The sequence below is a fragment of the Zingiber officinale genome, chromosome 11A (genome assembly GCF_018446385.1).
Source record: "Zingiber officinale cultivar Zhangliang chromosome 11A, Zo_v1.1, whole genome shotgun sequence".
Classification (NCBI taxonomy): Eukaryota; Viridiplantae; Streptophyta; class Magnoliopsida; order Zingiberales; family Zingiberaceae; genus Zingiber; species Zingiber officinale.
This window is the reverse complement of record NC_056006.1, coordinates 3,984,516-4,001,848: the sequence shown is the minus strand read 5'-3', so window position 1 is coordinate 4,001,848 and position 17,333 is coordinate 3,984,516.

Here is a 17,333-nt window from a genome sequence, read left to right as displayed (position 1 = left end):
CTCGTAGTGTCCGTATCTGGTCCTGAAAGCTGTTCTGGGTATGTCACTTTCCTTTACTTTCAACTGATGGTACCCAGAGCGCAGGTCTATCTTGGAGAACACTGTTTCCCCTCTCAATTGATCAAATAAGTCGTCAATCCTGGGAAGGGGATACTTGTTCTTGATTGTCACTTGATTCAGAGCTCTATAATCTATGCACATCCGTATAGATCCATCCTTCTTCTTGACAAACAGCACAGGAGCTCCCCATGGAGAATGACTAGGGCGGATGAAGCCTTTGTCAAGCAGCTCCTGAAGTTGTTCTTGTAACTCTTTCAGCTCTGCTGGAGACATGCGGTATGGAGCTTTTGAAATTGGACCGGTACCAGGAACCAGTTCAATCTCAAACTCTATTTCTCTATTGGGAGGTAGTCCAGGTAGCTCTTTTGGGAATACCTCTGGATACTCACAGACTACCCGAACTTCCTCTTGCTTGGGTCCTTCTTGTTCTTCTGTACTCACAATGAACGCAAGAAAACCAGCACACCCTTTAGCTAACATCTGGTGAGCTGTGAGAGAAGAGAGGGACTTCTGGGTCTTCCTCTTCGGCACCCCTGTGAACTCAAAGGATGGTTCACCTTCTGGACTAAAGATCACTTTCCTTCTGCGGCAGTCCTCTGAAGCACTATACTTGCTGAGGAAATCCATACCCAAAATGATATTGAAATCCTGTATGGCGAGGACTACCAGATTAACATATAGCTCCCGGTCTGAAATGGTGACTGGTACAACCCGAAGCCACTGGTTGGACTCCATGACTTCCCCAGAAGGTAGGGTCGTCAGGAACTTGGAGTTCATGCTTTCTGTAGGTAGCTGTAATTCTTTGGCAAAGGGTACTGATACAAAAGAATGGGTCACTCCAGTATCAAATAGTGTAGTAGCTAAATGCTGAAAAATAACTACTTGACCTGTTACGACCGTGGAGGCACTAGCAGCTTCTTCTTTGGTGAGGGAGAATACTCTGGCACTGGCCGGAAATGGTGGGGCTTCCAACCTTCCATGACTGAGCTGAGGTCCTTCCAGAGTTACAGGCATATAATGTAGCTAAGGTTTGCCTCCATATTGTATTGGTTGTGGCTGAGGTGCTTTGAGCTTGTTAGGACATTCTTTAGCCATGTGTCCTTCCTGCCCACATGAATAGCATCCAGTCTTACCCAAAAGACAGGCTCCTGGATGTGTTCTCCCACATTTAGGACAGAGAGGGAACTTTGTCTGCTTATTTGCTGGTCCTCCTTTCTAGTTACCTCTTGAGTTCCACTACTTTCTTTTGTTACCCTTGCCTTTCCAGTTCTACTTATTTGCTTGAGGTTTCTGACTCCTAGCTGTCTTGTCTTCGATCTTGACTGGCTTATGCTGCGTTCGTTGTGCCCTGATGCTGTCCAGATAGTGCTCAGCAACTAATGCTCTGCTGACCAGCTCTTCGCCAGTCTGAGGCTGGTGTGCTCCACTACTCACATTAAGTGCTATCACTGGCCTCAGTATCCTGAGCATCAGTCTGACTCGTTCCTTCTCCGTGCTTACTAGCTCTGGGCAGAGACGAGCTAGCCTATTGAATTTCTTTACTACTTCTTCCACTGACAGGTCACCTTGTCTGAATTCTATGAACTCCTCATAATGCTTATTGGTGATCTGCTGGCGGAAGAATTCTTCATAAAACTCTGCTTCAAAGTCAGCCCAGCTCATCTGATTGACTGCTCTCTTTCTTTTAACTCTCTCCCACCACATACGAACATCTCCAGATAGGCAGAATGAGGAACACTTGACCTTCTCGACTTCTGGCCAGTCAAGAAGCTCCATGGTGCTCTCTAGTGCCTTGAACCAAGCCTGAGCATCCCAGGGCTCAGTCGTGCCTGAGAAACTCTCTAGCTTCAGCTTCGGCCACTGTATCAGATATGCTTCTTATCTTCTAGGTGCTGCGGGGACTTCCAGGGCAGCTGGTTGAACCTTAATCACCACTGGAGTCTCCACATTAATTGTTGGAGGAGTGGGAGGGACTGGCTGCTAATTCGCCATCAGATTGACGATCACTTGCTGCTGCTCTGCTACTTGTCTCTGGAGTTGAGACACAACTTCAGAAAGATTTGGTTCAGCTGCTCTGGGCTCCTCGTTCTCCTGTGCTCGATCTTCAGTACGAGCGGTACGGGGACGTCCTCTTCTTGACATCTAATTATGCAAAGAAAAATACTTGATATCTTCTCTATCTTTCCTAAACAAACCTAGGTATATTGATAAAAGAGAAACAAAACTTCTATCTTACTAAAGCGCATATAAGCAAATACTCTATACTGCAAATAATAAAGAAAGCATAAAAGGAAAAACTTAAATACTTTCTTACTTGAAGACGGCAAGGCTGGTGCTGATTTGTTATGCTGGAAAAATGGGAACTGCTCTGATACCAACTGTAACGACCACCCTTCTTACTATACTATACTACTCTCTAAGAATGACCGTTACTTATCTACTAACTCTACTTAACCAGTGTGATCGAAACCACGAGGAATCCCTATCGAAAAATTTCGACAGAGTCTCCCCTGTACCGGTGACCAAGTTCATCAATACATGAAAATAATAAACCATCAACCACATGCGGCTGGTATATATACTTCACAACCACACAGTAATAAGACACAACAACTTAAGAAAAAACTAATCTAGCAATGGTAAACGAATAAAGCTCCAACAGTGGAAACAATCAAACAAACAATGCGGAATAGACTCAATAGCAACATCAGCAAAAATAAAAACAACTCTTTATCAATCTCTATTGACATAAAGCGTAAAGTGTGACTCAATTCCCCTGATCTCTCCCACAGTCCTGGCATCACACACCATCCGCACCACCTTGTCGCCTTCCTTGCTAAATCTTTTCCTTTCCTTTATTTGCAGTAAGAGGAAATGTAATCTATAAGAAAAATTTGCTTAGTAAGCGCTATCTAACTCACAAAAACACGAATATGCATGTATATAAAAAGAACTAGAAACTATATGCTCCAAAAGAAAGTAAAGCATAAATATAACTGCTCATGTCAAACTAATAGCAAAGAAAAGCTAAGGAATCTACCCATGTAATTCTAATAGCTAATCATGCTACACAAGGATAAAACTGCATGCTGGAAGATAAAGCTAATCATGCTAAATATCAAATCAGGAAACAAACAAAACTAATACTGCATGCTAGAATTCAAAAGAACTAAACTTACTGATTCTAAGCATATGTCAAACTTATTTCATTTGTTCCAAATCTTATACTTTATTACTTCAAAACAATAATAAAGTTCTTCTTGGTTAAAAAAACTTATAATTTAATACTTAAAAATAATAATCAACTTCTTTCTCGGGCACATGCTTAGTACCAATGCGCGCTCCCTAATAGAGACTGTGGTAGCTAGTCATCAGTCCTACGAGGGTAAAGACCTTGCTCTTACCAGGGCCAAGACCTTGAAAGTGGTCACCTGAATTTGTTTAACGACAACCTTGGAAGTCGGGTACTAGTCTTTCTTTAAAATAAAATACTTATTATCTTTTTATGTTCTTATAATAAAATGCCTAGGTATTTCTTTGAGCATTTGGTGTGCTGCTGATCTCAATATTTAAAATTTCGGGATCCTATCAAGACCTTGGTCTTTTCTCACTTATAGCTACTCATTATAGCAAGAACAGTCTATACTAAATGCTATGTATATACATGTATATGCTATAATCTGTTCATGCACATCTTAAAGCAAAAGGGAAAACAAAATCAGCATACTACACTTATAAAAATCTGCATTTAAGCTCTACGAAATCTGCATGCAAACTCAAACTAAATCTAAATTCTGCATACATATATCTGTGTACTAAATTCCAACATTACTAATCTATCAAAAGATTCCAGCAAGCATAACATGTTCATATAGAAGATTCTAGTACTACTAGACTGTGCTGCAATTTATGCCTCATACAAACTGAAATTGAATTCTTAATAAAAAATATCTATAACTACAATATTTAACCAAAATTTAAAACTACAGTGCTTTTACAAATTTAAAACTGCAATACTTGAACAGGATCTAAAACTGCAGTGCTCGAACCTAAACTGTAGTGCACGGGGATAGTTATAAAGGTTCCTAGCTCACTCAGTCGATTAAGGAAACTAAATACCAAAAACAACGAAGGAAGCCATACTATAAGAACCAGCTAGCTATTGTCAATAACTAGGAAACTTAGATTTCTTTATTTATATGTATATTGATGTTTAACCATTTGCAATATTGCTGATTAAACTCATTTGAGTAATCTGCATGGAAACTTAATTAAACTGCATCTGCAGCTAAATCGTAATTCAACTCACTTGATTTGAGTCCCCTTTTTTTTTATAACTAATTTTCGGCAGTTGATGCTAAAGCATGATTCAACTCATTTTATGCTCACTAAATACAGAAATGAGGAAAAGGAAAATAAAGACACAGAGATGATAAATAGAAGACAAATCTCAGAACTATTCTTAACTCCCCTAACAACCTCAATTTTGTACAGCCTAATCCGAAAACCAAAAAGAAGACCAAATCCTTTGCAAATCACAAATTCTGTTCAACTCATTCCGAAAACTCAAAGAAAATACTGAATCGGACTCGAAACTACTCTTACCGCAGGTGAGTAGCAACTTACATCGCTGTTCTTGGACTTACAACCGAAGAAAGCAGATAGGGCTTTGGGGAGATGAAGACTTCAGTTTCTCTTTCGTGCTCACGCATTCTCTTCAATGAGAGGAGCTCGGATCTGCAAGGTTCGCCGGAAGAAGGCCTTCGCCAGTCGCCGGAGACGAAGCTAGGGCTTCGTATTTCTTCGCTCGGGCAGAATCGACGTCGTCGCAAGCGTGAGCGGAGAAGAGAGGTTCGGGTGAGAAAAGTTTAGGGTTCGGGAAAAAAAACTTAAACATTTTCTTATAACTAAGATTTTTATTAATTACTATACCTTAAATATTATTCACTCTTTCCTTAATTAACAAAGACCGTTAGCACAGTTGGTTGGCTGCGTTCTGCTTAAAGCGCGGCACGCGGGTTTGAAAGGTTCGAATCTCGGCTGCAACCCTTCTTATTCCAATTTACTTCCGATTTCTTAACTACTACTTAAATATATTTCACTTCCTAATTTACCAGCAACGACCGCCAGCACACTTGGTCGGCTGGGTTTTGACCGAGTCAAAGGTCACTGGTTCAAACCTCGGCTTGGACATTTTTTTGTCAAAACTTCTTTCGTTTAGTAAAAATACCAAACGACCTCCAAAAATTACATAAAAATACTCTAAAAATCTCTAGAATATTTTAAAAGTATTTCCAAATATTTTTAAGGACATTTAGAACTCAAAATAGGGGAAATTGGGTTGTTACAATTCTCCATACCTTATAAAAAGTTCATCCTCGAACTTAGAACAATTCTGGATACTTCTGTCTCATACTGTCCTCACGCTCCCAAGTGACTTCCTCATTCTTCTGGTTCTGCCAAATGACCTTCACTAGTGGCACTTCTTTGTTTCTTAGTCTCTTGACTGCTCTGTCCACTATCTGCGTAGGTCTGCTTTCATAACTAAGATCCTCTTGGATCTGCACTAACTGAGGCTGAATCACTTGGCTACGGTCGTGGAGACACTTCTTTAGCATGGAGAAATGAAATACATTATGTATTGCCAACATGTCCTGTGGTAAGTCCAGCTTGTAAGATACTTTCCCAATCTTTTCTGTGATCAGGTAAGGTCCTACATAGCGAGTACTTAATTTTCCCTTCTTGCCAAATCTCATCACTCCCTTCATAGGCGCAACCTTGAGAAAGACTGAATCCCCTACTTGGAATTCAAGTGGCCTACGGCGTGTGTCAGCATAACTCTTCTGTCTACTTTGGGCAGTCTCAATTCTCTGTCTAATCTTCTGAATAGCCTGAGTAGTCTCATCTATCAGCTCTGTCTGAATGCCCAGTTCTACTTCCATTTCTTTTCTTTCACCTGCTTCTTACCAGCAAATGGGTGATCTGCACTTCCTACCATACAACGCCTCTTAAGGTGCCATCTTGATGGTGGCCTGATAGCTATTGTTGCAGGCAAACTCAGCTACGCATAGATACTTGCACCAACTTCCCTTGAAATCTAGTGCACAAGCTCTGAGCATATCTTCTAGAATCTGATTTACTCGCTCTGTCTGTCCATCAGTCTGTGGATGGAAGGCTGTGCTGAACTTGAGTTTGGTGCCTAGTGCAGTCTGAACACATTCCCAGAAGTGAGAGGTGAAGCACCCATCTCTGTCAGACACAATAGATTTAGGAACTCCATGAAGTCTGATCACTTCCTTGACGTACAGTTATGCCAACTGCTCTATAGAGTGGGACACCTTGATGGCTAGAAAATGAGCATACTTGGTCAATCGGTCTACTATTACCCATATCGCATCATATCCATTTGTGGTTCTTGGGAGACCTGTTATGAAGTCCATAGATATGTCTTCCCACTTCCACTCTGGTATAGAAAAGGCTGTAGAACTCCTCCTGGTCTCTGGTGTTCTGCTTTGACCCTCTGACATGTCAGGCAGATACTGACATATTTAGCTACATCTCTTTTGAGTCCAGACCACCAGAACCTCTATTTCACGTCTTGGTACATCTTGGTAGAACCAGGATGCATGGAGTAAGGTGTACTATGAGCTTCCTCTAAAATTTTCTTTCTCAGCTCTTCATCATTGGGGACACAAAGGCGGCTCCCCTGATAAAGAATTCCACTGTCTGATACTCGAAACTCCGAATTTCCTTCTTCTTGTATCCCTTGCTTGATCTTTTGGATATCTGGATCTTCACTTTGCTCTCTCTGTATATCCTCAAGCAGGGTTGACTCTAAGGTCAATGCAGAGAGTTGCCCATAAATAATTTCCATTCCAAAATCTGACAACTCCTTCTGCAGTGGTAAGGCTAATGATGACAAAGACATCAGGGATGCACTGGATTTTTTGCTTAGTGCATCTGCCACTTTATTAGCTTTGTATGGGTGGTAGAGGATTTCACAGTCATAGTCTTTGACCAACTCTAGCCACCTACGTTGTCTCTTGTTTAAGTCCTTCTGAGTGAAGAAGTACTTAAGATTCTGATGGTCTTTGAAAATTCTGCACTGAACGCCATACAAATAATGTCGCCAGAGTTTTAGTGCAAAGACCACAGTTGCCAGCTCAAGATCATGAGTGGGGTAGTTCTTCTCATAGTCTTTGAGTTGCCTGGAAGCATAAGCTATAACTTTTCCTTCTTGCATGAGCACAGTGTTAGGATCGATGGTCGCGGCTAGAGAGGGGGGTGTGAATAGCCGACCCCAAATTCGTTCGTTTCTTTCTACAAACTAGGTTAGCGCAGCGGAAATAATATAATAGAAACGAGAACGAGAAGATCAAACCTTAGACGCAGCGATGTAACGAGGTTCGGAGATGAAACTCCTACTCCTCGGCGTGTCCGTAAGGTGGACGAAGCCTATTAATCCGTCGGTGGATGAGACCCCGGAGAACCGGCTAATAAATACTCCTTGTGGGTGGAGAAACCTCGCCACAATAACTTGCAACAACAAGATAGAAATACAGCAAGAAATACAAACAATATGAATGTAAAACACCTTGCTTGTGTAGGACCGTTAGATTCGATATAGGGGGGGGTGAATATCGATTCGAAAAAGACGAGTATAAACGCAGCGGAAAAATAAAGTAGACACAGATGTTTTTACTTCGTTCGGAGCCTGTGACGACTCCTACTCGAAGGCCCGTGGTCCTTGACCACTTTCGTTGGGCAATCACTAACAAGTCGAAATATGATTACAGAATAAGTACAGGAAATGCTAGTAATAATAAAGCAATACCGACAAAGAAAAATTAAATAAACACCGGAGGAGCACTTTTGTCGGAGCGTTGTTGACGTCGCACTTGAACGTCGAGCAGCAAGACCAGCAGTAGAAGAGTTCTCAGTAAAAATTGATTTCTGAAGCTCCTGCCTGGGGCTTCTTTTATATGCTGTTCCGGGCGCCTGGAGTGTGACGTAACTGCTCAAACCAAGATGCTCCACGTGGCGACGACTTGGCTGGATAAAATTCGCCTTCCGGGCGCCCGGACCACCTTGTTCCAGAAAGACTCCTTTTTCCTGCAAAACAAAGTTAGTCCGAGGCAAATATACATCCTGTAAAACAAATTGTTAGCACAGTTAAAGTTCAACAGATGGATAAAGAGAGTATGACTTAGATTCCGTCTTTCCGAGACCGGAATCTAGTCACGATCTCGACTTAGACATCCGAAATGGATCTAAGCCGGATCGACGCCTAATGTCTCCTTCCCGGGAACGCGCCCTCACAGTCACTCCCCTCCAGTGACTTACCTCACTTACCTGCCAGACGTCCGGTCAGCCCGTCGACCCGCTTGGACTTCTTGCCAGCTATCCGGTCAGCCCGTCGACCTAGCTGGACTTCTCGCCAAGCGTCCGGTCAGCCCGTCGACCCGTTTGGACTTCTCGCCAGCTATCCGGTCAGCCCGTCGACCTAGATGGACTTCTCCTGCACACTCGATCAAAGTGTCAGACAACAACAAGACTAACTTAACCTATTTGTCATTCATCAAAACCTAGGTTAAATCGTTAGTGCTAGCCGCACCAACAGCTTGCCTTCGACTGGTTTCCGTTGATGAAGCAGTAACTTCACGGAAGAACAGCAGTAACTGACCAGCCGGGGAAGCTCACACGAAGCTTCACGAAGCAGAGAGCTCAGCAAAGCTCAAGCACAGCAAGGAGCAGGGGCAAGAAGGAAGGAAGTTGTAGTACTGTACAGGCCCTCGAACTCTTTTTTAACCTGCGAAGAAGACACAGAAGAAACTAGCCGTTGCTACGCAACGGCTAGGATGTGGACCGATCAGGTTCCATCCTGATCGGTCCACAGAGCTCCTGATCGGTCATGGGGACCGATCAGGCTAAGCCCTGATCGGTTTTAAGGTCTGGACCGATCAGGCATGCTCCTGATCGGTCCAGCTTCATCCTGATCGGTCCTGGGGACCGATCAGATCTTTCTCTGATCAGTCCAGGGACCGATCCCCTTCCTTTTCTCCCGAGCTTCTTGCCTTCTGATCGTTGTTTCCTGATCGGTCTGCAGACCGATTAGATAACACTCAGTAGGCTACTGTTTGGTTACTGATCGGTCACCAGACCGATCCAGATACCCAGTGTATCACTGGATCGATCCACTGATCGATCCAGAGCTTGGTTTTTGCCAAACCAAGTCACAATCCTTCCAAACCAACATCCGGTCAACCTTGACCTGTTGGTACATCATGCTTAGCATCCGGTCACTCCCTTGACCTGCTAAGACTCCCCACCAAGTGTCCGGTCAATCCCTTTGACCCACTTAGACTTTTCTCTTCGTGTCAAGTATCCGGTCACTCCCTTGACCTACTTGACCTTCTCAACACCAGATGTCCGATCACCCTTGATCCATCTGGATTTTCCCTTGCCCGGCTTCACTCACCAGGACTTTCACCTAGCTTTACTCACTAGGGTTTTCACCTGGCTTCACTCACCAGGTTTTCAATCTGCCCGGCTTCACTCACCAGGACTTTCCAACTGCCTGGCTTCACTCACCAGGACTTCCCAACTGCCTAGCTTCACTCACTAGGACTTTCCGACTGCCTGGCTTCACTCACCAGGACTTCCACCTAGCTTCACTCACCAGGATTTTCACCTGGCTTCACTCACCAGGATTTCCCAACTGCCTGGCTTCACTCACCAGGACTTTCCCGTCTGCCTGGCTTCACTCACCGGAACTTTCCCGTCTGCCTGACTTCACTCACCAGGACTTTTCCACATCCGGTCCAGAGAACGAGCTACCGAGCCCTCTCTGACCACAGTTCGGAGAACAAGCTACCGAGCCCTCTCCGACTTCCCATGTGCCAAGCTTCCATACTTGGACTTTTCCCGTGCCAAGCTCACTGCTTGGACTTTTCCGATGCCAAGCTCCCTGCTTGGACTTTTCCCGTGCCAAGCTCCCTGCTTGGACTTTTCCGAGTCAGGTCAACTCACCTCGGGTCAACCAGGTCAACCTTGACCACAGGTTGCACCCACAATCTCCCAAGCTTGTATCCTTGTCAAACATCAAGATACAACCATTGTCAAACATAACTCGTCAAACATCAAAACACAACTCGAGTCCAGTCAACTCGAGTCTGGTCAACCAGGTCAACCTTGACCTAAGGTTGCACCAACACACAGCTCCTAGTCCCATCTTGGAAGCATCACTGTAGATGTCAAAACTCCTGTCACTTTCTGGAATGTCAGAATAGGAGCACTGGTCAGTCTCTTCTTTAGCTCTTGGAAACTCTGCTCACATTTGTCTGACCATTCAAACTTCTTGTTCTTCCTAGTGAGGGCTGTCAGTGGAGAGGCTATCCTGGAAAAGTCCTCCACAAATTTTCTGTAGTATCCGGCTAAACCAAGGAAGCTTCTGATCTCCCTGGTGTTCTTGGGTCTACTCCAGCTGTTGACTGCTTCTATTTAGGCTGGATCTACTTGAATACCTTCTTTAGAAATGATGTGGCCTAGAAATGCCACTTGCTCTAACCAGAACTCGCACTTTGAGAACTTAGCGTAAAGCTGCTATTGCTGAAGGGTCTGCTGTACTATCCTCAAGTGCGTGTTATGCTCCTCTGGGGTTCTGGAATAGATTAGAATGTCGTCAATGAACACAATGACAAATTTGTCAAGGTATTCTCTGAACACTCTGTTCATCAGATCCATGAAAACTACAGGTGCATTAGTCACACCAAAAGGCATGACTACGAACTCGTAGTGTCCTTATCTGGTCCTAGAAGTTGTTCTAGGTATGTCACTTTCCTTTACTTTCAACTGATGGTACCCAGAGCGCTGGTCTATCTTAGAGAACACTGTTGCCCCTCTCAACTGATCAAATAAGTCGTCGATCCTAGGAAGGGGATACTTGTTCTTGATTGTCACTTGATTCAGAGCTCTATAATCTATGCACATCCGCATAGATCCGTCCTTCTTCTTGACAAACAGCACAGGAGCTCCCCATGGAGAATGATTAGGGCGGATGAAGCCTTTGTCAAGCAGCTCCTGAAGTTGTTCTTGTAACTCTTTCAGCTCTGCTGGAGACATACGGTATGGAGCTTTTGAAATTGGACCGGTACCAGGAACCAGTTCAATCTCAAACTCTATTTCTCTGTTGGGAGGTAGTCCAGGTAGCTCTTCTGGGAATACCTCTGGATACTCACAGACTACCCGAACTTCCTCCTGCTTGGGTCCTTCTTGTTCCTCTTTACTCACAATGTGTGCAAGAAAACCAGCACACCCTTTAGCTAACATCTGGTGAGCTGTGAGAGAAGAGAGGAACTTCTGGGTCTTCCTCTTCGGCACCCCGGTGAACTCAAAGGATGGTTCACCTTCTGGACTAAAGATCACTTTCCTTCTACGGTAGTCCACTGAAGCACTGTACTTGCTGAGGAAATCCATACCCAAAATGATATCGAAATCCTGCATGGCGAGGACTACCATATTAACATATAGCTCCCGGTCTGAAATGCTGACTGGTACAACCCGAAGCCACTAGTTGGACTCCATGACTTCCCCAAAAGGTAGGGTCGTTAGGAACTTGGAGTTCATGCTTTCTGTAGGTAGCTGTAATTCTTTGGCAAAGGGTACTGATACAAAAGAATGGGTCGCTCCAGTATCAAATAGTGCAGTAGCTAAATGCTGAAAAATAACTACTTGACCTGTTACGACCGTGGAGGCACTAGCATCTTCTTCTTTGGTGAGGGAGAATACTCTAGCACTTGCTGGAAATGGTGGGGCTTCCAACCTTCCTTGACTGAGCTGAGGTCCTTCCAGAGTTACAGGCATATAATGTAGCTGATGTTTGCCTCCATATTGTATTGGTTGTGGCTGAGGTGCTTTGAGCTTGTTAGGACATTCTTTAGCCATGTGTCCTTCCTGCCCACATGAATAGCATCCAGTTTTACCCAAAAGACAGGCTCCTGGATGTGTTCTCCCACATTTATGACAGAGAGGGAACTTGGTCTGCTTATTTGCTGGTCCTCCTTTATGGTTACCTCCTGAGTTCCACTACTTTCTTTTGTTACCCTTACCTTTGCAGTTCTGCTTATTTGCCTGAGGTTTCTGACTCCCAGCTGTCTTGTCTTCGATCTTGACTGGCTTATGCTGCGTTCGTTGTGCCCTGATGTTGTCCAGATAGTGCTCAGCAAATAATTCTCTGCTGACCAGCTCTTCGCCAGTCTGAGGCTGGTGTGCTCCACTACTCACATTAAGTGCTATCACTGGCCTCAGCATCCTGAGCATCAGTCTGACTCGTTCCTTCTCCATGCTTACTAGCTCTGGGCAGAGATTAGCTAGCCTATTGAATTTCTTTACTGCTTCTTCCACTGACAGGTCACCTTGTCTGAATTCTATGAACTCCTCATAATGCTTATTGGTGATCCGCTGGCGGAAGAATTCTTCATAAAACTTTGCTTCAAAGTCAGCCCAGTTCATCTGATTGATTGCTCTCTTGCTTTTAACTCTCTCCCACCACATACGAGCATCTCCAGATAGGCAGAATGAGGCACACTTGACCTTCTCGACTTCTGGCCAGTCAAGAAGTTCCATGGTGCTCTCCAATGTCTTGAACCAAGCCTGAGCATCCCAGGGCTCAGTCGTGCATGAGAAACTCTCTGGCTTCAGCTTCAGCCACTGTATCAGATATGCTTCTTATCTTCTAGGTGTTGCGGGGACTTCCAGGGCGGCTGGTGGAACCTCAATCACCACTGAAGTCTCCACATTAATTGTTGGAGGAGTGGGAGGGACTGGCTGCTGATTCGCCATCAGATTGATGATCACTTGCTACTGCTCTGCTAGTTGTCTCTGGAGTTGAGCAACAACTTCAGAAAGATTTGGTTCAGCTGCTCTGGGCTCCTCGTTCTCCTGTGCTCGATCTTCAGTACGAGCGGTACGGGGACGTCCTCTTCTTGACATCTAATTATGTAATGAAAAAGACTTGATATCTACTCTATCTTTCCTAAACAAACTTAGGTATATAGATAAAAGAGAAATAAAACTTCTATCTTACTAAAGCGCATATAAGCAAATACTCTATACTGCAAATAATAAAGAAAGCATAAAAGGATAAACTTAAATACTTTGAAGACAGCAAGGCTGGTGCTGATGTGTGATGTTGGAAAAATGGGAACTGCTCTGATACCAACTATAACGACCACCCTTCTTACTATATTATACTACTCTCTAAGGATGACCGTTACTTATCTACTAACTCTACTTAACCGATGTGATCGAAACCACGAGGAATCCCTATCGAAAAATTTCGACAGAGTCTCCCCTATACCGGTGACCTAGTTCATCAATACATGCAAATAATAAACCATCAGGCACATGCGACTGGTATATATACTTCACAACCACGCAGTAATAAGACACAACAACTTAAAAAAAAACTAATCTAGCAATGGTAAACGAATAAAGCTCCAACAGTGGAAACAATCAAACAAACAATGCAGAATAGACTCAATAGCAACATCAGAAAAAATAAAAACAACTCTTTATCAATCTCTATTGACATAAAGTATAAAGTGTGACTCAATTCCCCTGATCTCTCCCACAGTTCTGGCATCACACACCTTCCGCACCACCTTGTCGCCTTCCTTGCTAAATCTTTCCCTTTCCTTTATCTGCAGTAAGAGGAAATGCAATCTATAAGCAAAATTTGCTTAGTAAGCGCTATCTAACTCACAAAAACACGAATGCATGTATATAAAAAGAACTAGAAACTATATGCTCTAATAGAAAATAAAGCATAAACATAACTGCTCATGTCAAACTAATAGCAAAGAAAAGCTAAGGAATCTGCCCATGTAATTCTAATAGCTAATCATGTTACACAAGGATAAAACTGCATGCTGGAAGATAAAGCTAATCATGCTAAATATCAAATCAGGAAACAAACAAAACTAATACTGCATGCTAGAATTCAAAAGAACTAAACTTACTGATTCTAAGCATATGTGAAACTTGTTTCATTTGTTCAAAATCTTATACTTTATTACTTCAAAACAATAATAAAGTTCTTCTTGGTTAAAAAAACTTATACTTTAATATTTAAAAATAATAATCAACTTCTTTCTTGGGCCCAGGCTTAGTACCAATGCGCGCTCCCTAATAGAGACTGTGGTAGCTAGTCATCAGTCCTACGAGGGTAAAGACCTTGTTCTTACCAGGGCCAAGACCTTGGAATTGGTCACCTGGATTTGTTTAACGATAACCTTGGAAGTTGGGTACTAGCCTTTCTTTAAAATAAAATACTTATTATCTTTTTATGTTCTTATAATAAAATGCCTTGGCATTTCTTTGAGCATTTGGTGTGCTGCTGATCCCAATACTTAAAATTTAGGGATCCTATCAAGACCTTGGTCTTTTCTCACTTATAGCTACTCATTATAGCAAGAACAGTCTATACTAAATGCTATGTATATACATGTATATGCTATAATTTGTTCATGCACATCTTAAAGCAAAAGGGAAAACAAAATCAGCATATTACACTTATAAAAATCTGCATTTAAGTTCTAAGAAATCTGCATACAAACTCAAACTAAATCTAAATTCTGCATACATATATATGTGTACTAAATTCCAACATTCACTAATCTATCAAAAGATTCCAGCAAGCATAACATGTTCATATAGAAGATTCTAGTACTACTAGACTGTGCTGCAATTTATGCCTCATACAAACTGAAATTTAATGCTTAATAAAAAAATATCTATAACTACAATACTTAACCAAAATTTAAAACTGCAGTGCTTTTACAAATTTAAAACTGCAATACTTGAACAGGATCTAAAATTGCAGTGCTCGAACCTAAACTGTAGTGCACGGGGATAGTTATAAAGGTTCCTAGCTCAGCTCAGTCGATTAAGGAAACTAAATACCAAAAACAACCAAGGAAGCCATACTATAAGAACCAGCTGGCTATTGTCAATAACTAGGAAACTTAGATTTCTTTATTTATATGTATATTGATGTTTAACCATTTGCAATATTGCTGATTAAACTCATTTGAGTAATCTGCATGGAAAATTAATTAAATTGCATCTGCAGCTAAATCGTAATTCAACTCACTTGATTTGAGTCCCCTTTTTTTTTATAACTGATTTTCGGCAGCTGCAGCTAAAGCATGATTCAACTCATTTTATGCTCACTAAATGCAGAAATGAGGAAAAGGAAAATGAAGACACAGAGATGATAAATAGAAGACAAACCTCAGAACTATTCTTAACTCCCCTAACAACCTCAATTTTGTACAGCCTAATCCGAAAACCAAAAATAAGACCAAATCCTTTGCAAATCAAAAATTCTGTTAAACTCATTCCGAAAACTCAAAGAAAATACTGAATCGGACTCGAAACTACTCTTACCGCAGGTGAGTAGCAACTTACCTCGCTGTTCTTGGACTTACAACCGAAGAAAGCAGCTAGGGCTTCAGGGAGATGAAGACTTCGGTTTCTCTTTCGTGCTCACGCATTCTCTTCGACAAGAGGAGCATTCTCTTCGACAAGAGGAGCTCGGATCCGCAAGGTTCGCCGGAAGAAGGCCTTCGCCAGCCGCCGGAGACGAAGCTAGGGCTTCGTATTTCTTCGCTCGGGCAGAATCGGCGCCGTCGCAAGCGTGAGAGGAGAAGAGAGGTTCGAGTGAGAAAAGTTTAGGGTTCGGGAAAAAAACTTAAACCTTTTCTTATAACTAAGATTTTTATTAATTACTATACCTTAAATATTATTCACTCTTTTCTTAATTAACAAATCCCGCTGGCATAGTTGGTTGGCTGCGTTCTGCTTAAAGCGCGGCTCGCGGGTTCGAATCTCGGCCGCAACCCTTCTTATTCCAATTTTCTTCCGATTTCTTAACTACTGCTTAAATATATTGTTGGTGCAATATCCCTCAGGTCAAGGCTGACCTGGTTGACCAAGCTTGAGTCTTAGTTTGAGTTTCGATGTTTGACAATGTAGTTGTGCATTTGGCGAGATTGTCTGGTGCAATTCCCCTCTGATCAGGGTCTGATCAGGTTGGATGAAAAAGAGGCAAGTAGGTCAAGGTTGACCGGATACTTGACTGGAAAGTCCTAACTGGGATGTTAGGCAGTAAGGAAGTCCTAGTGAGTGAAGCTAGGCAGAAGGAAAAATCCTGGTGAGTGAGGCCAGGTGAAAGTCCTAGTAAGTGAAGCTAGGCAGAAGGGAAAATCCTGGTGAGTGAAGCCAGGTGAAAGACCTAGTGAGTGAAGCTAGGCAGGAGGAAAATCCTTGTGAGTGAAGCCAGGTGAAAGACCTAGTGAGTGAAGCTAGGCAATTGGGAAAGTCCTGGCGAGTGAAGCCAGGCAGGAGAAATCCAGAGGGGTCAAGGTTGACCAGACATCTAGTGAGAATCCAAGTAGGTCAAAGGGATTGACCGGATACTTGGCACGAGGAAGAAAAGTCCAAGTAGGTCTTAGGGAGTGACCGGATACTTGGAAAGAAGAGAAAAGTCCAAGTAGGTCAAAGGGATTGACCAAACACTTGGTGAGAGAGTCCTAGCTGGTTAAGGGTGACCGGATGCTAGGTCTTATGTACCAACAAGTCATGGTTGACTAGATGTCGGTTTAGGGGGCTTTGGACTTGGTTTTGGGCAAAAACCAAGATCTGGATTGATCCGTGGATTGATTCAGCAGATTTGGATTGATCCGTGGATTGATCCAGCAGATTTGGATCGATCCAGAAGATCTGGATCGATCGGCCGATCGATCCGGTGAGTCCCCGCGAACAGAACCGCTTTGGATCGATCGGTGGATCGATCCAGAGGTCCCAATCGATCAGTGGGCACTGGATCGATCCGTGGATCGATCCAGGCATTTTTCCATAGCACAGAGGCGCTCTGGATCGATCCGTGGATCGATCCAAAGCCTCCCCAATCGATTGGGAGCAATCCAATCGATTGGGATTCGACCGTTGGCGTCGTTTATAGCTGTTGGCGTGTGGTTCCTTCAGCAGAACTTCACCAATTCATTCCAGATTCATCACAGCTCCTCCCCAGCACTCTCTAAGCTCCTCACCGCCAGTTCTTGAAGGTTCTTGGAGGTTCATCCAAGTCAAGAGGCGAGTTGCAATGAGAAGAAGAAGAAGCTAGGGTTTTTACTGCATCTCTTGTAAGTTTTTGCTTATTCTTTACTACCCTTTCTTCTACTTGTATTGAGAGTCTTGTAGGGCTTCTCCGC